Below are 25227 nucleotides of genomic sequence, written 5' to 3' on the forward strand. Positions count from 1 at the left end.
CCTAGAGTTTCTTAATCACTGTTTTCAGTAAATCTATGCATGTTCTAGTTCAGGAAGGAAAGATAGCCTGAATTTGAACAACCTTTATGGCATAAATATAAATGGCCTGGCATAAAGTATTATTTAAGAGTGTCTGGCCGGGCACAGTGGCTCATGCCTGTAATCCCAGCACTTTGGGAGGCCGAGATGGGAGGATCACCTGAGGCCAGGAGTTCAAGACTAGCCTGACCAACATGGAGAAACCCCATCTCTACTAAAAATACAAAATTTGCCAGGCATGGTGGCGCTTGCCTGTAATCGCAGTTACCTGGGAGGCTGAGGCAGGACAATCACTTGAACCTGGGAGACAGAGGTTGCGGTGAGCTGAGATCATGCCATTGCACTCCAGCCTGGGCAACAAGAGCAAAACTCTGTCTTTTTTTAAAAAAAAAAAAAAAAAAAAAAAAAAAAGTGTCTTGGAGAAGTCACTTGACCTCACCAGACCTCAGTTTCCACAGTTGAGGAATGACAGTAATTAGGATGCTATTAGGAAACAAAGGGGCTATAAAATATAAATCATACAGAATAATATAGGGCAAATAGAGCTTAGTAAATTCATTTTATTCATCCAGCAAATATTTGCCAAATACCACTATGTTCCAGGTACTGAAGATACAACAGTGAACAAAGCATACAAAAATGCCTTCCCTCGTGGGCTCATTCCACAGTTGGAGGGGGAAGGAAGATAGACAGTCCATCAGTTAGCAAAAAGTTGGATTGAATCATATGAAATTGCCATTTTTGTAGGTAAAAATTTCATGTGGTTCAACCTAACATATACCTAAATGTCGTCGTCTTGTAATGAAGTATTAATTTAAGATAAACCTAGTTCAAGACCAGCCTAGGCAACATTGTGAGACCCCATTTTTATTAAAAAAAAAAAAAAAAAAGAAGAAGAAGAAATTAGCTGAGTGTGGTAGCAAGCACCTGTAGTCTCAGCTACTCAAGAGGCTGAAGTGGGAGGATTACTTGGACCTGGGAGGTTGAGGTGGCAGTAAGTTGTGATTGTGCCACTGCACTCCAGCCTGGGTGACAGAGTGAAACCCTGTGTCAAAAAAAAAAAAAAAGTTGTTTTCAGAGCTGAGGCTAAGCCGTGGCCTGTACATATTCCAGTGCTATTTTCAGTATATTCAGTTGGTTGGCTTTTGTCTGTATCTCAGTAGCCCCAGATGCATAGCCAAGGAGTTTATAATAATTTCAGAAAGTATTCCATTTCTCTAAAATATTTTTCAAGGGGGAAGTAACTTTTTTGTAGATCAGGTGATGGTTTGTGAAACATAGATTCTGATTGTGAGAGACTGGAGGCAGGGAAGTGTCTGGTATCTATTTCAGAAGTCTAGATGAGAGCCTGTTAGAAGCCTTTTGAAAAGAACTTGAATGAAAGATTTTAATCTTTTTGATATAAACTTATGTGTTTATAATGTTCAGAATATCTATGTTTATATAGTATACTCTTTTGAAGCAGTATAATTAAATTAGTAAGAGTACAATCACTGGAGCTAGACTACTTGGGTTCAAATCCTGGTTCCGCTATTTGCTAACAATTATGACCTTAGAGAAATGATGTAACCTCTCTTTGTGATTCAGTTTATGCCTCTGTAAAATGGGAGGAAAAATTAAAGGAGTTGATAACAGAAAACTACTACTTAGAACCATACCAGAGTGCACTGTAGTCACTGTCAAAGAGTGAGTTGTTGTTAATGAGGATGAGGCTATCATTCTGATGAAAGCATTAAGGGGTAGCCATAGAAGGAACAACTATTCCAAGTGAAACATTAAGGTATAACTTGAAAAACTGAAGTGAATTTTTCAACCTGAAAAGCACAATTGCTAATGTATTAGGGTTCTCTGAAGAGACAGAACCGATAGGATATATGGATATCTGAGAAGAGATTTATTAAGGGAATCGTCTCCCGTGTTTATGGAGCCTGAGAGGTCCCACAATAGGCTGTCTGCAAACTGGAGAACCAGGGAATCCAGGAGCATGATTCAATTCAAGTCTGAAGACCTGAGAACCAGGGGGCTGCTGGTAGAAGTTCTCCAATTCAAAGACTGGAGAACATGGAGCTCTAATGTCCAGGGGCAGGAGAAAATGGTGTCCCAGCTTCAGAAAAGAGAGTGAATTCAGCTTTCCTCTGCCTTTTTGTTCTACCTGGCCCTCCACCAATTGGATGGTACCTGCCCAAACTGGATGAGGGTGGGTCTTCCTTGCTTGGTCCACTGCTTCAAATGCCTGTCATTTCTGGAAACACCCTTCCAGACACACCCAGAAATAGTGTTTTAGCAGCTAGCTAGATATCCCTTAATCCACTCAGATGGATACCTAAAGTTCACTATCATAGTTAATATATTATTCTAAACTCTTGAACACATGCTAACTTATTCACATAACAATAGTAGTTATATAGTAGTATCATCTCCATGTAGGAGATGAAGCACTGAAACGTTAAATAAATTGCCTTGGAGCCAAGCAGCGTGGCTCCAGTTTGTAATCCCAGCTACTTAGGAGGCTAAAGTGGGAGGATTAATTGAGGCCAGGAGTTTGAGGCTGCAGTGAGCTATGACCATGCCCCTGTACCCCAGCCTGGGTCACAGAGTAAGACCTTATCTCAAAAAAAAAAGTTGTGACCGAGGCAGGTGGATCACCTGAGGTCAGGAGTTTGAGACCAGCCTGGCCAACATGGCGAAAAACCATCCCTACTAAAAATACAAAAATTGGCTGGGCGTGGTGTTGGGTGCCTATAATCTCAGCTACTTGGGAGGCTGAGGCAGGAGAATCACTTAAACCCCAGAGGCGGAGGTTGCAGTGAGCCAAGCTCACGCCACTTTACTCCAGCCTGGGTGAGAGAGCAAAACTCCATCTCAAAAAAAAAAAAAAATCACTCATTTAAGCCAGGGCTCAAATTGGAGGTTACTACACTTTTTTTTTTTTCTTTTTTTTTTTTAAGTCTCACTCAGGCTGGAGTCCAGTGGCGTTATCTTAGCTCCCTGCTCTGCAACCTCCACCTCTGGGGTTCAAGCAATTCTCGTGCCTTAGCCACCTGAGTAGCTGGGAATACAGGCATGCACCACCAGGCCCGGCTAACTTTTGTATTTTTAGTTGAGACAGGGTTTCACCATATTGGCCGGGCTGGTCTGGAACTCCTGGCCTCAAGTGTTCCATCCACCTCGGCCTCCTAAAGTGCTAGGATTACAGGCATGAGCCACCATGCCCAGCGTCTATTTAGATGAAATATCCAGAATAAGGCAAATCTACAGAGACAGAAAGTAAATTAGTGGTTGCCTGTGACTGAGAATGTGGAGAGAGTAATAGGGTGTGAGCTTTCTGTCTGAGATTATGAAAATATTATAAACTTAGATCGTGATGATGTTTGCACAGCTCTGAAGATAGTGAAAGCATTGGATTGTGCACTGTGGATGAGTGGATGTTACGGTATGTTGTGTCTCAATGCTAAAAATGCAAACAACTGGGAGAAAGAGGAAAAGGGGGAAACTGAAATCCAATCAGAAATGATGAAGTAACTCACATATATCCTATCCGCCTTTTGGAATATTTTTCAACTGTTTAATAATCTGCCCCCTAGTAGATAAGGCCTAATTTCTTTGTCTGTCAAAATAAAAACCTAACTTTATCTTATAAATTCTTGCATTCTGCTTGTTACTACACTTTATGCTAGGTCCTTGGAAGATGCTCCTGAAAATAAACAGAAGTTTACTTTCTCTTGTGTTGCTTACAGCCTTCGTGGAGAGAGAAACAATGTCACAAGTAGACTGAAACCTCAACTCTTTTTTTTTTTTTTTTGAGATGAAGTTTTGCTCTTGTTGCCCAGGCTGGAGTGCAATGGCGCGATCTCGGTTCACTGCAACCTCCACCTCCCAGGTTCAAGTAATTCTCTTGCCTCAGCCTCCCGAGTAGCTGGGATTACAGACACCTGCCACCACATCCATCTAATTTTTATATTTTTAGTAGAGACAGGGTTTCACTATGTTGGCCAGGATGGTCTCAAACTCCTGACCTCAGGTGATCTGCCCACCTCAGCCTCCCAAAGTGCTGAGATCACAGGCATGAGCCACTGTGCCCATTCTGAAACCTCAACTCTAATCAAAGCTAAGAACTAGAGTTGCTTGGTGCTAAGAAAGCATATAAAAGGGAATTTGACCTTGAGAGGGAGGGCTACCCTGGGATGGATTTGAAGGAGAAGCTGACAATAATTGGGAATGGGAAAAAGAAGAAAACAAAGGAAGGTTTTAGGCAACCTTAGAGCCTCTGAGAGTCTGATGAACTGAAAGTCTGTGGTTGCCAGATACGTGAGATGGAAGCAAAATTGGGGTGGTCAGCAGCAACCAGGCCATGTTAAGCAGTGTGATCTCCATGCTGATGGCAGTGGGAGGCCACAGAGTTCTGCAGGAGATGACTCTCAAGTTCACTGTAGCTGCAGTATGGCATCAGATAGAACAGGCCAGAGTGGGCACTGAGGCCCTGGTCGAGAGTTGATTGCAGCTCTGGCAGTCCACGAGAGATGGTGGAAACAATATATATTCTCATGTTTTGTCGTTGCAAAAATCATATAAAATAAACATGCTTGACTCTTAATGTATGAGTTTACTAGGTAAGTTTCACAGAGAGTTGTCAGTAAAATAATTGACGTTTCTTGCCCCCGGTATGTAAACTTTGTGTCTGTAAGTGTTCTTTAAAGCTTTCCTCTGAATGCAGGTTTAGAACTATTTAAATGGCAATGGCCATAGCATCCGGGGCTTCTGAACAAGCATAATCCCAAAGCTTGGCCAGGAGCCCAAGATAACCGTGTTAGAATTGCCTTGAACAGATGTGCTTACTGTACTTCCCTCATTTTATACAACTGCATAACAGCAGTGCACTCTGTATGTCAAGTGACACTTGTCATTACAGGTCTAGTTTGTATACAGCTGCCTCAAGAACATTTTAGATTTTTCAATAATTTTCAGAATGTTGTGATTTTTCAAATTTTCAGTGGTATTTGTCTTTACTGTTGTCTTTCATTGTGAAATATAACTTCTGACCCTTAGGGCAAGAATATAAAAATGAGGGTATTCCAGTCCACTCAGGGCAGCATTCTTCTTGGAGTTTCTTTGTGGAGATATTAGAATTTACAGGGTAGAAAGATGCCTGAGGAAGCATGAATTGTTTTCAGAGGTAACTTATCAGTAACCTAAATGAGCTATGCCATGGAAATGCACACTGCAGCTGACCGTGCATTTTACCATTTCAGGGATCTTGTCAGCTAGAATACCAACATTTTAGAAGCATTCTTTACTCTCCACCTTGATACATTTGATCTATATAAAAAATTTAAACATACTTATTAAACAGTGTCACATGTTACCACCTGTATTGCCAAATGGTTTGGGAACACTTGCTTTTCAAGATGAAAAAGGCTGTCAGATACAAATCGTGGGCTCTGAAGTCTGAACAGACTTAGATCCTGCCTGTGGGAAAGGGGATTATCCTGTCTGCCTATGTGTCTTCATCCAAAAATTAGAGAAGATGGTGCTCACTTCTTTGTTGTAAGGATCAAGTATGATTTTGCATGTGAGATTTCTGGCACAGCATGTGGCATGCAGTAAGAGCTCAGTTAGTGGTAGCTATCATTAATACCAGATTTTGCCTATATGAAACGTAGGTGTGCCAGAGCACAGAGCACAGAACATTATTCAGTACACATTTTCTCAGAATCTGTGCAGCGTGCCAAACTCTAGGCATATAAAGATAAGTTAAGACCGCTTTCATGTCCAGGAGCATGCCACACTTGGTCTAACGCGGAGGTCACAAGCTGGTTGTCAGGAGTCAGATTCAGCCCACAAATGTGTTTCATTTAGTCTATGCAACATTCTTAAGATGTTTGAGCTAAGTTTTATGAATCAGGAGATTTTCCATAAAAATCCTGTTTCCATTTTCCACTGGAAATGGACCAGCATTCCAAGCCACCCTTCAATTATGTACTCCGAGTTTATCTCAGTCCCTGCCTTTTCACTCTTCTCTAACGCAGCCTGTTTCCCTAATGGCATCACCTTAGGTCCTCACGTCTGCATTCCTGGCCTAATCGTAGAGACAGAACTATGGGCATGCAGATGTAGTAGCAGGAAGTGAAAACCACTGAGTCAGCAGGGGCTGGCTGGCAGAGGGCCTTGTGGACCAGGAGAAAGGACTTCATACCAAGGGAAGCCTTTGGAATGGTTTTCAACCGAGGATTATAAAGATGAGATTAACCTTTTGAAAAGATGCTTCTGGGTGCCCTTTGAAAAATCGGTTAGACCCAGTGTGGTTGCTCACGCCTGTAATCCCAGCACTTTGGGAGTCTGAGGTGGGCAGATCACTTGAGGTCAGGAGTTCGTGACCAGCCTGGCCAACATAGTGAAACCCCATGTCTACTAAAAGTACAAAAATTAGCCAGGCATGGCGGTACACATCTGTAATCCCAGCTAAGGCAGGAGAATCACTTGAACCCGGGAGACGGAGGTTGCAGTGAGCCAAGGTTGCGCCACTTCACTCCAGCCTGGGTGAGAGAGCAAGACTCCATCTCAAAAAAAAAAAAAAAAGAATCGGTTAGATACTTTGTTCAATTTTCAATTTTGCAAAGAAAATTATATATATATAAAATACAAAGAATCAGTTAGAAAATGTCAAAACTGAAGTCAGAAAGAGAATTTAAAAGCTATTAGAATAAAGTTAATAGTGACTGAAACCAAGGATCTGGCCATGAGGACAGAGAAATATGGACAGATTTTCAACATATACAGGGTCAGAATGGATAGGACTTGAGGGTTATGTAGATATGAAAGTTGAAGAGGGAGGAAGCAAAAATGATTCTCAGATACATCATGGATGGCTGACTGGGTGGTTGGTTGATGCTATTTACTGAGAAAAGAAACAGGAAGAAGAGCAGATTTGTGTGAAAAGAGTATTACCTTCATTCTTGTCTGTTTTTAGGTGTCTCTGTAAAACAAGAAACATCTGTCACTAAAATGGGCACTTTAAAATATGATCTCATTTATCCTGATGGAAACAGCAATAATAATAGCAATACCATCCACCTGGATTCTATGCCTATTTGTTAGGAACGGAGCAGAAACTATTGCTCTCCACCTCTGTCCTTCCCATAATGAAAGCGTTAATACTATCATCATCTCCATTTTGCAGCTGAGGGACCAGAAGTTAATGCACGCGCTCAAAGACTTAGAGCCTGTGAGTGCTATGGTAAGGATTCCGAGCCTTATGGATTTGACTGGGTTGACTTTTTTAATTTTTAATTTCAACTTTTATTTTATTTCTTTTTTGAGACAAAGTCTTGCTCTGTCACCCAGGCCAGAGTGTGGTGATGCAAACATGGCTCACTGCAACCTCAAACTCCAGGGCTCAAGCAATTCTCCTGCCTCAGCCTCCCAAGTAGCTAGGACTACAGGCGTGCAGTACCATACTTGGCTAATTTTTTTGTATTATTTATAGAGATGGGTTTCACCATGTTCAGTTCAGCAGTTCTATACTAACATAACTTGATGGGTGAAAATAGGGTGGTGGTAGATGGGAGGGAGGGAGGATCATATTAGATAATGTAAGTAAATCTCTCCATAAACTGAAGAGTCCTGGAGACAGGGTCTTGCTCTGTTTTCCAAGCTGGAGTGCAGTGGCAAGATCAGAGCTTACAGCAGCCTCCATCTCCTGGCCTCAAGCGGTCCTCTCACCTCAGCCTCCCAAAGGGTTGGGATTACAGGCATAAGCCACTGCGCCAGACCTTTCAACTTTTATTTTATTTTTGTATTTTTAGTAGAGATAGGGTTTCACCATGTTGGCCAGGCTGATCTCAAACTCCTGACCCCAGGTGGTCCACCTCTTTGGCCTCCCAAAGTGCTAGGATTACAGGAGTGAGCCACCAGGCCCAGCCATTCAACTTTTATTTTAGATACAGGGGGTACATGTGCAGGTTTGTTACAAGGGCACATTGTGTGATCCTGAGATTTGGGATATGATTGGACCTGTGTGAGTACATTCCCCAGTAGGTAGTTTTTCAGCCTTGCCTCTCTCTTTCTCTCCTTGCCTCCTCTTGTAGTTCCCCGTGTCTGTTTTTCCCATCTTTTTTTTTTTTTTAAGATTGAGTTTCACTCTTGTCACCCAGGCTGGAGTGCAGTACTGCGATCTTGGCTCTCTTCAATCTCTACCTCCCAGGTTCAAGCGATTCTCCTGCCTCAGCCTCCTGAGTAGCTGGGATTACAGGCACTTGCCACCACACCCAGCTAATTTTTGTATTTTTAGTAGAGACAGGTTTTTGCCATGTTGGCCAGGCTGGTCTCGATCTCCTGATCTCAGGTGATCCACCCACCTCGGCATCCCAGAGTGCTGGGATTACAGGCATGAGCCACCGTGACCAGCCTGTTTTTCCCATCTTTATGTTCATGTGTACCCAATGTTTAGCTCCCACCTATACGTGAGAACATGCAGCATTTAGTTTTCTGTTCCTGTGTTAATTTGCAGCTGCACCCGTGTTGTGGCAAAGAACATGATTTTGTTGAGCGTTTTTTTATGGCTGTGTAGTATTTCATGATGTGAATGCACCACATTTTCTTTTCTTTTTTTTTTTTTTTTTTTTTTTTTTGATATGGAGTCTCCCCTGTCACCCAGGCTGGAGTGCTGTGGCAAGGTCTTGGCTCACTGCAAGCTCCACCTCCCAGGTTCACGCCATTCTCCTGCCTCAGCCTCCCGAGTAGCTGGGACTACAGGCGCCCGCCACCATGCCCAGCTAATTTTTTGTATTTTTAGTAGAGACGGGGTTTCACCGTGTTAGCCAGAATGGTCTCAATCTCCTGTCCTTGTGATCCACCTGCCTTGGCCTCCCAAAGTGGTGGGATTACAGGCGTGAGCCACCGTGCCTGGCCTTACACATTTTCTTTATCCAGTCCACTGTTGATGGGCACCTAGGTTGATTTCATGTCTTTGCTATTGTGAGTAGTGTGGCAATGAACATATGAATGCAGGTGTCTTTCTGGTAGAATGACTTATTTTCCTTTGGGTATATAACCAGTAATGGGATTGCTGGGTTGAATGATACTTCTATTTTTAGTTCTTTGAGAAATCTCCAAAGTGCTTGTCACAGTGGCTGAACTAATTTACATTCCCACCAATAGTATATAAGAGTTCCCTTTTGTCCATGGCCTCACTGACATCTGTTATTTTTTGACTTTTTAATAGTAGCCATTTAGACTGGTATGAGGTGGTATCTCATGGTTTTGATTTGCGTTTCTCTGGTGATTATCAATGTTGAGCATTTTTTTATATGTTGGTTGGCTGCTTCTATGTTGTCTTCTTTTTTTTTTTCTTTTTTTTCTTTTTTAACAGGGTCTCACTCTGTTTCCCAGGCTGGAGTGCAGTAGTATGGTCATAGCTCACAGGAAACTTGAACTCCTGGGCAAAAGCAATCGTCCCACATCAGCCTCCCAAGTAGTTGGAACTATAGGCACACCACCACATTTGGCTAATTTTTAAATTTTTTGTAGAGGTGGGGTCTCACTTCGTTGTCCAGGTTGATCTTGAACTCCTAGCCTCAAGTGATCCTCCTGGCTTGGCCTCCCAAAGTGCAGAGATTACAGGCGTGAGACACTGTGTCCAGGTGTATGTCTTCTTTCCAGAAGAGTGTGTTCTTGTCCTTTGCCTTTGCCTGCTATTTAATATGGTTGTTTTTTGCTTGTTGATTTGTTGAAGTTCCTTATGGATTCTGGATATTAGTCCTTTGTTGGATGCGTAGTTTATGAATATTTTCTTCTATTCTGTAGGTTGTGTGTTTACTCTGTTGATAGTTTCTTTTGCTGTGCAGAAACGCTTTACTTTAATTATTAGGTCCCACTTGTCAATTTTTGTTTTGGTTGCAATTGTTTCTGAGCACTTAGTCATAAATTCTTTGTGAAGGCTGATGTACAGAAGGACATTTCCTAGGTTTTCTTCTAGGATTTTTATACTTTTAGGTCTTAATTTAAGTCTTTAATCCATCTTGAGTTAACTTTTATATATGGTACTAGAAGGGGATCCAGTTTCATTCTTCGCAAATGGATAGCTGGTTATGCCAGCACAATTTATTGAATAGGGGGTCCTTTCCACATTTCTTATTTTTGTCGACTTTGGCAAAGATCAGTTGGTTGTAGGTGTGCAACTTTGTTTCTGGGTTCTCTATTCTGTTCCATTGCCCTGAATGTCTGTTTTTGTGCCAGTACCATGCTGTTTTAGTCATTATAGCTGTATAGTATAGTTTGAAGTCAGATAATGAGATGCCTCTGGCTTCATTTTTTTTTTCTTAAGATTGCTTTGGCTCTTCAGGCCCTTTTTGGTGCCATACAGATTTTAGGATAGCTTTTCCTACTTTTGTGAAAAATGATATTGGTAGTTTGACAGAAATAGCATTGAATGCGTAGATTGCTTTGGGCAGTATAGCCATTTTAACAATATTGATTCATCCAGTCCATGAGCATAGAATGTTTTTCCATTTGTTTGTGTATCTCTGATTTCTTTCAGCTGTGTTTTGTAGTTCTTCTTATAGAGCTCCTTCACCTCCTTGGTTAAATGTATCCCTAGGTATTTTTTGTGTGTGGCTATTGTAAATGGGATTGCATTCCTGATTTGGCTCTCAGCTTGAATGTATTTGATGTATAGAACTACTACTGATTTTTGTTCACTGATTTTGTATCTTGAAACTTCACTGAAATCATTTATCAGTTCTGGTAGTCTTTTGGCAGAGTCTTTAGGGTTTTTTAGTTACAGAATCATATCAGTGAAGGGAGAGAATTTGGCTTTTTATTTTCCTATTCGAATGCCTTTTATTTCTTTCTCTTGCCTGATTGCTCTGGCTAGCCCTTCCAGTACTATGTTGAATAGGAGTGGTGGGAGTGGGCATCCTTGTCTTGTTGGAACATAAGAGTTCTTAAGAGTTCTTAAAGAGGAATGCTTCCAGCTTTTACACAATCAATATGATGTTGGCTGTGAGTTTGTCAAAGATGGCTGTTAGTATTTTGAGGTACGTTCCTACGATGCCTAGTTTGTTGAGGGTTTTTATCACGAAGGTATGTTGGATTTTATTGAAAGCTTTTTCCGAGTCTACTAAGATGATAATATGGTTTTTGTTTTTAATATTATGGACTTAATGACTTTTGAAGTATAATTGGGGTATGAACCATAATGCCTTTTTTTTTTTTTTTAAGACCAAGTCTCACTCTATTGCCCAGGCTAGAGTGCAGTGTCACAATCTCAGCTAACTGCAACCTCCATCTCCCAGGTTCAAGCAATTCTCCTGCCTCAGCCACATGAGTAGCTGGGATTACAGGTGTGCATCACCATGCCCAGCTAATTTTTTTTTTGTATTTTAAGTAAAGATGAGCTTTTACCACGTTGGCCAGGCTGGTCTTGAACTCCTGAGCTCAAGTGATCTGCCCTCCTCGGCCTCCCAAAGTGCTGGGATTACAGGCATGAGCCACCGCGCTGGGCCCTCATAAGTGTTTTTAAAGTGCTGGTATCCAAGTATGAAAAAATAGCTTAAAATGTGTTTCTAATGATTATGGGCTTCTTGTTAGGTCTTACTTCCAGGCTAGAATTCCCAGGTGTTATATCCTACTCATTTTTAAAATGAGGTCTTGAACTGTATGCTTAAAATTGAGTTTTACCCCCAATTTGCACTCTATCAACTGCTGGATTTCTGGTTTGCTATTGGGAGCAGATGTCACTGTGCAAATCTTTTTTTCTGTTTCAGATGCAACATAAAAAATGCATCTGTAGCAAGAGTCTAGGAATTCCCTCTAAGGAGCAGGAAAGTGTGACTGAGTCAGCACTGGCTTCTCTTTTGTGACAGTATGCAAATTGCCAATGGCAGAGTTCAAGTGCATTCAAATATGTGGCATTTTTCACAGCTCATTGTTCTTTATATCTTGTATTCCTGAAAACCACTTGAGATTTGCGTACATGATAAATTTCCTTTTCTTGGTGATAAAAAAGGCTGCAGATTTTACATTCAAATCTATTTCCTTCAGGAAAGTCTCTGGAGAAAAGCTTTTGGTTTTTTCTTCTGTTCTATTCCTCTCACTGTAGTAAATGAGGATAATGTAGAGACACCAGAGTAACAGAGAAAGTAACCTCGTGAACTCAAAGACAGCAGAAATGTAGGCACACACTTTTGACACAAATTCATAGCTTTAGGCCGGGCGTGGTGGCTCATGTCTGTAATCCTAGCACTTTGGGAGGCTGAGACAGGCGGCTCACCTGATTTCAGGAGTTCTAGACCAGCCTGGGCAACATGGCAAAACCCTTCTCTACTAAAAATACAAAAATTAGCCCAGCATAGTGGCGCTTGCCTGTAATTCCAGCTACTCGGGAGGCTGAGGCAAATCGCTTGATCCCAGGAGGCGGAGGTTGCAGTGAGCCAAGATCACGCCATTGCACTCCAGCCTGGGTGACAGAGTAAGACTGTCTTTAAAAAAAAAAAAAATTTACAGCTTTGATGTCTACTAGCTTACATTCATTCCCAACCACTGTAACTGGTCCAATGTGGAGACTTATTCAACTTGAAATTTAACTTGCCCAGAAGGAATTACTTGCTTCTCAGATTTTTTCTAAATTGAGAAAGTGATCTCACAATCGTAATTATTAGCACTCAGGGTTTAGAGAAGTAAAATGACAGGGCTCCGAACCCAGAACTCAGACTTTCTCACACTGGTCACATCCCCTTTTTTCAGAATCCCACTGCTCCTCAGAAACAAGTGCTGCTTGGGCGCTGTTCTCTGAGTCTATAAAGTTTTCAGTTTTCTGGGAAGCCTTACTTGCCCACATAATAAGAACCTATAATCTAAAATGTGTGTTGATTTGGTTCTCCTTCAAAGGGAGCTATAAATCCACCTTCTCTTTCAGAAATTAAGCAAGTTTATATTGAGGGCCTGTTATGTCCCAGGCTCTGCACTAACCAAGCTGTAGTGACAGTGAAGAATCCTGCCTTCAGGGAGCTTTCGGAACTGCTGAGGATAACAGCAGCTAAAGATTCCATGGCATTTACTATGCATTCTATAGGCATTATTCTAAGTGTATTAATTTCTATTTTATATGAGATTATAAGGAAATTGAGACACAGAGACACTCAACTAATAAGTGTCACAGCCAAGATTTGAATCCAACTTTAAATAAGTACTTATTAAGGTTAATAAGTATTATTGAAGGACAAAGCAAGGTGCTGTGGGAACTTTTTTTTGTGTGAGACAGGGTCACACTCTGTCACCCAGGTTGGAGCACAGTGGTGTGATCACAGCTCACTGCAGCTTTGACCTCCTGGGCTTAAGCTGTCTTCCCACCACAGCTTCCCGAAGTGTTGGGATTACAGGCAGGAGACAGCAAGCCTGGCCTGTGGGAACTTTGCTAATGTGATTTCACCTGATCCACGTGGTGAGATGAGTAGGAATTAGGCTGGAACTGACCCAGGAAAAGGCTTTTTAAGTATATTCCTCCTGCCAACTGCACAGACAAAATCAACCTACTGAGACCACAGCATTGCAGTAGAGAAAGAATTTAATTGATGCAAGACCAGCCCACGCACAGGAGAACTGGAGTTCAGTCTCCCTGAAGGCTCAGACCTTGGGGTTTTTATGGACAGTTTGGTGGGCAGGGGGCTAGGGAATGGGTGCTGCTGATTGGTTGGGGGTAAATTCATAAAGGTGTGGAAACAGTCCTTGTGCACTGATCCACCTCTGGGTGGAGCCACAGGATCAGTTGAATCATGAGTCACAAGTCCACATGGGGTCAGTTTGAAAGATATCTCAAAGAACCAAGCTTAGGTTCTACAATAGTGATATTATCTACAACTGGGGAAATCACAAACCTTGTGACCTCTAGCTATATGACCCCTGAGAAGCAAGGGATTATAGAAACTGCCTCTCTTAGCAGAGAGTCCAGGCCCCTCCCATAATTCCTATTCTTTTTTTTTTTGAGATGGAGTTTTGCCATGTCACCCAGGCTGGAGTGCAGTGGTGTGATCTTGGCTCTCTGCAACCTCCACCTCCCAGGTGCAAGCATTTCTGCCTCAGCCTCCTGAGTAGCTGGGACTACAGGCACATGCCACCACTCCCGGCTAATTTTTTGTATTTTTAGTAGAGATGGGGTTTCACCGTGTTAGCCAGAATGGTCTCGATCTCCTGACCTCATGATCCACCCACCTCGGCCTCCCAAAGTGCTGGAATTGATGTGAGCCACCATGCCCAGCCCCCATATTCCTATTTTTGTGGCTTTTTATTACTCTTACAAAGGGAGCTTTTGATCCCTAAGCAAGGAAGGGGTTAGTTTTAGGTGGGGACTATTATCATCTTTGCTTTCAAGTTAAACTATCCACTAAATTCCTCCCAGAGTTACCATGGCCTACATGCAGGAATGATCAAGGACGGTGAGGCGGTCAAGAAGCTAGATTGAGTCAACTATGTCACATTTCTCTTACTGTCATAATTTTGCAAAGGCAGCTTCAGCTACAAAGTGGAAGCCCAAGGACCAAAAGTAGTAGTAAACGTTTGTGTTTGTTTGTTGTTTGTCTGATGGGCATGTTTTGAGAATTGTTGAATTTGAATGCTTTTAGGCTAAACCACCATCTCTGTTTGTTTTGAGATGGGGTATCACTCTATAACCCCGGCTGGAGTGCAGTGGCACAATCTGAGCTCACTGCAACTTCTGCCTCCCAGGCTCAAGCGATCCTCCCATCTCAGCCTCCTGAGTAGCTGGGACCACAGATGTGCACCACCATGCCTGGCTAATTTTTGTATTTTTTGTAGAGATGGGGTTTCACCATGTTCCCTAGGCTGGTCTCCTGAACTCAAGTGATCCACCCACCTCAGCCTCCCAAAGTGCTGGGATTACAGGCATGAGCCACCGCGCCTGGCCTAATTTGTTGTCTTATACTCAGTTTGCGTCATTCATCTTCAGTTGGCTCCCTTGCAGCCTGATTCCTGGATGCATCTGAGTTTGTTTTCCTGGTGGATATTTTCTGGGAGAGATGGGCTCCACCCTGTTTCAATTAGGAGTCTCTTGGTTGCAAGTGACAGAATCTCAATTTGACATTACTTAGACAAAAGGAGAAATTTACTCAAGGGCTAGAGGTTTGTTTGTTTGTTTTTCATATACTTGCAGGCAGCATGTGGTTGACACTTAGCCTCAGAGGCGGTTGGAACCAGAGACCTGCTGCTGCCAGGGTTCTCTCTGTTTATCTGACTCTTCTCCTGCAGATGTGTTTCTTCAGCCTGGTGTGTGTATGGCTGCCCGAAGCTCCTAAGCTTCTCTGCCAGAAAAGAGCTGACTCTTCCGTTGGTTCTACTTTGGAAAATCTGTAGAATGTTCTTGTGTGGTTCAATGTCCACCCTTGGACCAGTTACTGTGGCCAGAGAGACAGGGCATTTTGATTGTCCAGCTTTGGGACAGAGATCAACCAGCTTTGGGGACTGTCAGCTGGACATCTCACCCATCTGTTATACGCGGATATTGCCGGTATTGCCTTTTATGTCCACCCTTCAGAAGCTCCTTCACTTGATCACAGTAATTTTCCTGGCCCACAGAGCCTTTTCTTTCAGAGCTCATAGTGCTGTGCTGAAGATTATAGCATCATGCTGACAGAATGTGTCATATCAGTTTCTTTCATGAAATGAGATGACCTTCCTACAACCCTTCTTCAGTCTTCTTATGGAGAGGTCCCTTGCAAAGGAAACACATTAGAATGTCCCCAAACCTCAGTTTTGAAGGTATTAAGAGCTCCTTTGGTGTAATAATTGGGCAATTAGCAAATTACAAACTCGTGTTTAAACACAAAACATGAAGGAAAGTGACCCAAGGTCACTGCCGTGGCTAGTGCCATGATTTTTTTCCCAATCCAAGTTTAAAATAAGCAGGCATGACTTGTTCTGACCTGATATTGAATCTAAAAATGGAATCACTATGTCATTGCTGGCTAAGAATCTTGTGTGTGTTGCTGGGAGGAGGTAAACAGTACTTTCCCTTTCCCTGGAGGTTCACTCCTCAGTTAAGAGCAAGGGCTCTGCAGCAAGATGCGTCTGGGTTCAGTTCTGGCTTGGCAAATACTAATTTATCCTCTCTGTGCCCCAGTTACCTCAGCTCTAAATAAGAGCAATAATTGTCCCTAATACACAGGTCTGTTGTGCACACAACAAATGTGTAATATGCCTAGCTCAGTAACAGGCACAGCCGTACTCAGGAGATTTGAGATTTCATAATTTTCGTCATCATCATGTACCAGCTCCGTCCCTTGGCTGGGATGTTTAAGGGTAATCAATATAAGAAATGGGACAGTGTTTTAGACCAGATGCTTTTCAGAAATCCAATTTCCTCATTTCCTCCTTCTACATTTTTAAGGACAAGAGAAAAGGAAGGAAACTGACACTTCAGGCTCCTGCTCCCCACCACACACCTTCATGCATCTGCCATTCAGTTGTATTCATCATTTCTATGATTATTTCTTTAACGTCTGTCTCACTAGATCTGTAAATGTGCTCAGGGCAAGGGCTCCTCTGTTTTTCTTTTTCTATCTGCTGGCATGTAGTAGGTGCTCAGTAAGCATGTATGGAATTCAACTTTGCTCACAGCCCCTTATTCACGTAGCTGTTACTGCATTTTTAATGTTGCCAGAAATGAAGCTTTCCAAACACTGTTACTGCTAGTAAGTAGCAGAACCAGTCTGAACCCAGATTTTCTGGCTGTTATTCCACTGCCATTTCCTTTTACTAAAAAGTGCAAATGATAAGGAAGAATAAAACCAAATTAGTACTTCCTGTATGTGATACACAAATTGGATTTTTAAACCTGTAGTTAGGGAAGTTAGGTCCTTTGTCCCACTGCTGGTTAATTGGGGTTGAAACCAAGGTCAAATTGCAGATCTGCAATATCATTTTCAAACAGAGGCACTTACTTTTGCTCCTCCTAAGGCCATTTGATACACATTGGTAGGAATAACACCAATAGTTTCCGTTTACGAGGCAGGTTAGAGTTTTTCCTCTAAAAATTCCTATGAGCCTTATTGACCTTTCCATGTCTTTTTTTCTCTCTTTTCAAGTGTGATCCTTTAAAGTAAGGGCCACAGAGTCCCCTTCACTGTGTGACCTTCCTTTCATGGCAGGCTCTCAAATCCACCCAGGTGCATTTAAGATTTAAGTTCCCGAACTTTGATTCATTCAGCACTAACACTTTATAAAGCCCGTATTTTATTCTGCCATATGTTGAAGAAAGAAATAAGACAAAGTCCATCTTATTAAGATATGGGAGACACATACATTAAAAAATACAATATAATATTGCAAATAAGTGATAAAATTCATTGGTTCATGTTGTGGAAGGGGCACCACCCAGGGGCTAAGGGAAGAATTACAAGATGAGGTGATTTTTTTAGTTCATTTTATATCATACCATCTGTTTAGGAAAAAAGTTTATAAAGGGCAGGGGAGCAATCCTAGGATCTATCTCCTAGAAGGGGAAAATTAAAGAGAATCTGAATGAGTAAGATAAGTCTGGCCCCCAAAAAAATCAGTTTGAAAGTATGCAGCTAAGTGTAGGCATGGTCATCCAGGGGACCTAGGCTCCACTGTCAGGATAGTGCTTACTGGGGTTAAATCTTTGAGGTTGTAAACCAGTGGGGAATTAAGGACATAGGATGAGATTGTAACCGAATCTAATAATAATGAACAGCTAGGCATAACTTGATCATTATCTATTGTATTGTTATACATCTAATGGGAGCCTGGTGAAGAAAGGCTGTGTGAACATGCCTAGGAAGGAAACCTGAGGCAGGGGATGTCAAATTCAATTAAAGGCAAAAAAAACAAACAAAAACCAGTTACAGAAAATACTGTGAGATACAAAGGTAAGTTAGTCCTATTTACTCTAAAGGTTGCCTCCAGCATTTCCTACAGGAGAAAAGTGTCCTTTCTAGGTCACTTCTAAGACTCTTAGCACTGTGGTTCTGGGTGCTTGTTCTGGGCCCTGCACTAGTCCCCTATAATGCATTTTGGAACATGGGGCAACCATAGCCCAATTCCATTTACTATCATCATTAGCATCTTTAGTAAATATTATTAATTGCCAGGTGTGATGCTAAGGGCGCTCATGCATTACTCCATTTAATCTTTTCAGCATCCTGAAAGTATAGCTACTTTTATTTTTTTCCATTTTACGGATGGGGAAATCAAGGCTTGAAGAGGGCAAATAACCTGTTCAGGTTTGTAGAACACTTTTTTTTGTTTGTTTGTTTGTTTGAGACAGAATCTTGCTCTGTCACCCAGTCTGGAGTGCAGTGGCGCAATCTCAGCTCACTGCAACCTCCACCTCCCCAGGTCAAGTGATTCTCTTGTCTCAGACTTCCGAGTAGCTGGGATTACAGACACCCAGCTAAGTTTTGTATTTTGAGTACAGACAGGGTTTTACTATATTGGCCAGACTGGTCTCAAACTCCTGACCTCAGGTGATCCGCCCCCCTTGGCCTCCCAAAGTGCTGAGACTACAGGCATGAGCCACCGCGCCCGGCCAGGTTTGCAGAACTCTTAAGTTGAAGAGCTAGGATCACAAACTCCTAGCATTCCATTCATTATACAAGTTATCCCTGTCTTCCAGATCAGCTTACCTACCTGCTGTCTGTGTGCTACACCTCACCAACCTGGGTGTCTCAGATGTTACCAAGAAGACAGAGTAAACCCATGCTTTCTCCTATCCAAACCAGTCTCTCCTGTTCCCTGCTTTGTCCAAGCCCAGTTGCAGGAGTTTATGCCTAAAAGTGAACCATCATATGATAATTTCCCCTGAAAATGTGCCTACTAGAAAAAAGATAGGATATGATGGGAGGCAGACATGAACATTCTGGTCAATTTATTGGTGTTATTATTTATTTCAGTTAATACACTGCCCTTTTGCTATGCTTCAGCTTTCCACATGTGTAGGCAGTTTGGATTCTCCCAAGTCTGGATTCTGCACTCCTCCGTGGAGTTTAGAGCTAACTTACCTTTATCCCATAGTATTTTCTGTAACCGTGATTTTTTTTTTTTGTGCTTTTGTTTGTTTGTTTGTTTTAATTCTAATTGAATGTCTTAAGGGGAAAAAACTCTAATTCAGGATTTGAGCCCTGAACAGATAGGTTTATAGGGATATTAGTGTGACAGAAAAAGAAAAAACTCTGGCTGGAATGACCATCAAACGATATCTGGCCGAGTGTGGTGTTGCTCCTGTAGTTCCAGCTACCCAGGAGGCTGAGACAGGAGGATCATTTGAATCCAGAAGTTTGCGGCTATAACAAGCTCTGCCAATTGGGTGTCCACACTAAGTTCGGCATTGATATGGTGACCTCCTGGGAGGAGGGACCACCAAGATGCCTAAAAAGGGCAGGTCAAAACCCCTGTGCTGATGAGTAGTGAGATCATGCCTGTGAAGAGCCCACTGTGCTCCAGCAGCAACATAAAAAGACCCTGTCTTTATTTTAAAAAAAAAAAAAAAAAAAAAAAAAAAGGAAGGAAGGAAAGAAAGAAAGAGAGAGAAAGAAAAGAAATCTGATAGGTCTAAGGCCTCACAGATCTGAAAGGGCTAAAAAAACATTTGGAAATGACAAGGCTGCGTTCATTTCTAAGTCAGTCCAGTGGGTGAATGAAACTTTTTTGCCCAGTGTTTCGGTCATTTTTGTAGTAGACTGAAGCCCAATTAAATGTACTGACTGCTGAAATTGGAAAGTGCAGTTGGGCCCTCCAGTGCTGCTAATTGGTTGTGTCTTTTACATTTCAGGAAGACATGTCCCAGGTGATTGGCCAGGGCATGGTAGCAGATCAGCAGAAGGCACTGGAATACCCACCTCACAATGTACACAACTTGTACTTCAGGTTTTGCTCTACTGGAGTAGCATGTGTTATAGACTGGGTTCCAAAAGAAAAGGAGGTGATTGCAATGAGATCAGATCTTTTATTACTTGACAGGAGTGTCATGCAACCTGAAATCAAGCCACAACTGTATCATTGATTCTGTGCAAGTTATATGCAAATATCCTGTGTTCACCTCTCTGTCCCAACCCCATAAGCAGATGTTTAAAAGAGCATCCCTGGCTGGGCATGGTGGCTCATGCTTGTAATCCCAGCACTTTGGGAGGCCAAGGCAGGCAGATTGCTTGAGGTCAGGAGTTCCAGACCAGACTGGCCAACATAGCACGTCTGCTAAAAATACAAACATCTCTTCCAAAAATACAAAAATTAGCCAAATGTGGTGCATGCGTGTAGTCCCAGCTACTCAGGAAGCTGAGGCATCAGAGTCACTTGGACCTGGGAGGCAGAGGTTGCAGTGAGCCAAGATTGCGCCACTGCACTCCAGCCTGGGTGACAGAGCAAGATGCTGTCTTTAAATAAATAAATAAGTGGTATCCCTGAAAACACCCTTGCACTTAAATAAATTCTATCTAACCAGGTACAGTAGTACATACCTGTAGTCCCAGCTACTCAGGTAGCTGAGGCAGAAGGATTGCTTGAGCCCAGGAATTCCAGACCAGCCTAAGCGACATAATGAGACTCCATCTCCAAAAAAAATTCTGAGAGCACCATGTCTTACACAATGTTAGAAATAAAAATTACAAATGGAAGAAATTCTATAAAATAACTTTAGTGTTCCTTACATTTGAATTTAACTTCTCTTAAAGAACTATAAACTTTTATCAAATTTTTATACTTTTGTTACTGTTGAGCTTTTTCCTTGCTTTTTTTAAGTCCAGATTTTCATATCTATGTACTAATCTATGCTTTTATGTGTCTAAAAGTATACATTGTTACTATGTTAGCTATTTTTATATTTAAGAAACTAGATTACTAGAGCTTACAGGAAATACATATTTCAAACATTGCCAAAGAAAATGCCTTTGAAAATTCTTTTAAATTATATGCTAAAAACCCAAAGTAAAAAAAAAATAGATACAGAATGAACCTTAAAAATAACCAAATTCAGTTCAACTGAAAACCTGTAAGCAATTTTTTTTTTTTTTAAGAGACAGAGTCTTACTCTGTCACCCAGGCTGGAGTACAGTAGTGCAATCATAGCTCACTGTACCCTCAAACTCCTGGGCTCAAGCAGTCCTCACACCTCAGCCTCCCAAAATGTTGGGATTATAGGTGTGAGCTGCTGCATCTGGCCAATTATAATTTTTTTAATTTAAAAGCAGATTTTGCTTGAATGTATTTGCAAATACCATTAAGGTGTTAATACTTTGTATACTCCCGGCCAGGCACAGTGGCTCATGCCTGTAATCCCAACACTTTGGGAGGCTGAGGAAGGTGGATCACCTGAGGTCAGGAGTTCAAGACCAGCCTGGCCAACATGGCAAAACCTCATCTCTACTAAAAATACCAAAATTAGCCTGGCGTGTAGCGGCCGCCTGTAATCCCAGCTACTTAGGAGGCTGAGGCAGGAGAATCACTTGAACCCAGGAGGCGGAGGTTGCAGTGAGCTGAGATCACAGCACTGCACTCCAGCCTGGGTGACAGAGTGAGACTCCGTCTCAAAAACAAACAAACAAACAAAACTTTATATACTCCCACCTACTTCAAGCACATAACAAACACCTCTAAAATATTACAACCATAGAATTTTAGAGCTAGGACGAATCCTAAATAACATCTTACATTCTTCTTCTTACAGAACAATGAGCACCTAAACTTCTAAATTATTCTCCTTTGGGAAAGTGATTTTAAGCCCTTTCTGTGGCTTCCAAAGAGAAATGGCCCAGAGGTCAATGGGCATCATGTGCCGTCAGGCTGGCAACTCATTATACAGAACCTTCCCACCCTCTGAGCTGCTCCAAAATGGAATGAGCTTCTTCAGGAGAGGAATTTTCCATCCCTGAAGGTTTTCCATCAGAAGCTGGCCGATCATGTATTGATATGTTCTAAAAGGACATAAAAGCATTAATAGCTGTTATTAATTAAGCCTAAATTATTTCTGGCACAGTGATGGGTTTATTTATTTACCTTTAATCTTTACAACAACCTTGCAATATATAGATGTATCACCCGTTTATAGATGGGGCAGTCAAGTGACTTGTCTGTGGTCACACAGCTAATTAGTGATAGCAAACTTAGCAGCATATACCTTCTTTTAAGTTGTGATTTTTATTTTCCTATCATGCGGCCCTGATGAAATGTAAATCCTTTCTCTAGAAAAACGCTGACAAGTACAATTTTGATACAACTACAAGGGTGTTTTACAACTAAACCAGTGGTTCTTAACCCTGTTTTATAATAGAAACACCTAGGGAGCTTTTAAAAAGTCACAAATGCTAAGACCCTCATCCCAGACCAAATAAACTGGCGTCTAGGGATGTGGATCCCAGGCAAGTTTTTTTGTTTTTGTTTTTGTTTTTCCAATTGAGACTTATCGTTTAAAGTTAAACCGTGGATTAAGCCAGCGTTTCTTAAAAGATTAAGTCTTAAGCAGTAAGTCTCAATCAAAAAAAAAAAACAAAAAACTTGCCTGGGCTCCACACCCCCAGATGCTAATTTATTTTGTCTGTGATGGGGATCCTAGCATCTGTAATTTTTAAAAGCTCCGTAGGTGTTCGTATTATGAAACAGAGTTGAAAACCACAGGTTTAGTTAGGTTGGATGACCTATAAAGTCCATCTCAGTTCTTATAATATGGTAACATACAACAGCAAATCCATTCTTTCTGATCTTTCTTACATAGTAGTTTAGTTTTGTGCCAATGTATGAGTCATGGGAACACTCCTTTATCCATCACCACACACACCGACAACTGGAGGCCTGCCTCTATGTATATATGTTTGGACATTTCACTTGGATTCTATGGACTGCTTCCTTATTGTTAAATTGAATTCAATTCCACGAATATCTATCAGGGACCTATTATGCACCAGATGCTACATGAAACTGGGATATAAAGAAAAGCAACAATCATCTTGTGCAATGGAAAAGTCATAATTTGGTAATCTAGACTGCTCTCTCTAGTGCTTTCCTGTTTTTAAAGTCGCATGATTTTTCATAAAAGAACTCCGCAGCTTGTACCCAGCTTTGTTGGGAATCCATGTTCTTTCTCAAGGTGATACAAAATGTAAGTTGGATGTAAGTACTGTGTGAGTTAAGATACAGGCTCAATTACTGCAAGAAGTTCTCTTTAGCATAAGAATCTGTGTGTGGTCAGTTGGGGGATGATATGGTGTCTCCAAAGTGTCACAGACTCAAGCACCTCTTATCTGATTACTATACTATTCTTATTTAATTACTCTACCATCCTCAAATGGTGGCACCCATTCTTTGGTTTAAGAGGGCTGCTTCAGTTATTTCCAACACATCTGCATTCCAAGCAGTGGGAAGGGGAAGACAGGATCTTTCTCCTTAGGAGAATGACCTAAAAATTGTACATTCACTTCTGTTTACATCCCATTGACCAGGACTTAGCCTATTGGCACACTGCCTTCAATGAGGCTAGTAAATGTGGTCCTTAGAATAATTGGATATCTAAGTCCTCTTAATGTTCAGTTTTCTTATAGTAACCCCTTATTTGTCCTTTTCCACTTCCTTCCTTTTAAAATCACTGATAAATGTGTAATTGAATAAGTCTTTTTTTAGTCAGTATTAAATGATGGTGATAGTGGTGGGGCACTGTGGCTCATGCCTGTAATCCCAGCACTCTGAGAGGCTGAGGTGGGTGGATTGCTTGAGTCTAGGAGTTCGAGACCGGCCTGAGCAACATAGCAAAACCCCATCTTTACTAAAAAATACAAAAAATTAGCCAGGTGTGGTAGTGTGCACCTGTAATCCCAGGTACTCAGGAGGCTGAGGTAGGAGAATCACCTGAGCCCAGGAAGAGCAAGGCTTCAGTGAGCCGAGATCACGCAACTGTTCCAGCCTGGGTGCCAGAGTGAGAAACTGTCCAAAAAAAAAAAAAGAAAAGAACATCCATAGAATCATTGCCTATCAGCTGTTTGATAAACACTTTAAGCTTGTAGCATTCTTCAACTATTGACTTTCAGTTCTACCTCCTTCTCTAATTAGCCGTGTGACTTCAAATATGTCACTTGACATTTATGCTTGGTTTTCTGCAAAAAGAAAAAAAGTAATATTTAACTGTCAGGGTTGTTCATGTGATCGAATGAATTTATGGATGTGAAAGTGTTTTGGAAACTAGAAAGCCCAGTGCATGTGCACAATGGATGGTATTGTTTTGTTGTTACTGCACACTGCACAGTGCCCTATATTGAGGCACGGCTTTCCACTGACAGAATCTTGAGGTGTTACAGTTACAGTTACAGTTCTGGAGCAGTTACCTGGGTCCTATTTCTAGACTCCAGAGGCAGCCTGACTACCGGACTCTTCCAGCTGGGGAATGGTTCCCTAGCCAACTGCAGATCCAGAAGGCAGGTCAGGTTACTACCTATATTTCTTAACTGCCTGTTAAATAAAGCAAGGAGTCCTTTTGGTTTTTCTTAGTTTATGAATGTATGTATGTATGTATGTATTTTTGGAGATGGAGTTTCATTCTTCTTGCCCAGGCTGGAGTGCAACGGCACGGTCTCGGCTCACTGTAACCTCTGCCTCCTGGATTCAAGCAATTCTCCTGCCTCAGCCTCCAGAGTAGCTGGAATTACAGGCATGTGCCACCATGCCTGGATAATTTTTGTATTTTTTTTTTAGTAGAGATGGGGTTTCACCATGTTAGCCAGGCTGGTCTCGAACTCCTGACGTCAGGTGATCCGCCTGCCTCAGCCTCCCAAAGTGCTGGGTTTACAGGCATGAGCCACCGTGCCTGGCCTCTTAGATTTTTAATATTAATATTCACTGGAGGTACTGTCAGCAAAAATCCAGAATTACAAGTTAATTTTTCCCAAACTCACACAGTAAAGGCCCCATACCTTCACTGAATTACAAGTTCACTTTCTACCCTGAGTTTCTCATGTCTTCAGTTTTGGTTTTCTTTCTTCACTCATTCACTTGTTCATTCATTCATCAAGCACTTTATTGAGTCCCTACTATGTCCAGGCACTGGGTATCATAGGGGAATAAAGCACAGTTCCTTTATGTGAATTAAATGTCACTGATGTAACTGGCATTTAGTAGGCTTTCAGGAGATGTTGGTTTTCTTTGCCCCTCATTTTGTTTAATTAACCTACCAAATGCATCTTT

At 41.7% G+C, this 25227-nt stretch overlaps 1 protein-coding gene across 7 annotated transcripts in view; it reads left to right on the top strand.

Annotated features, from left to right (window-relative positions):
• Positions 1-25227, top strand: part of PATJ (PATJ crumbs cell polarity complex component) — a 426007-nt gene that overhangs the window by 309186 nt on the left and 91594 nt on the right. The window lies entirely within an intron of this gene.

This window comes from Macaca thibetana, chromosome 1 (assembly GCF_024542745.1).
Source record: "Macaca thibetana thibetana isolate TM-01 chromosome 1, ASM2454274v1, whole genome shotgun sequence".
NCBI lineage: Eukaryota > Metazoa > Chordata > Mammalia > Primates > Cercopithecidae > Macaca > Macaca thibetana.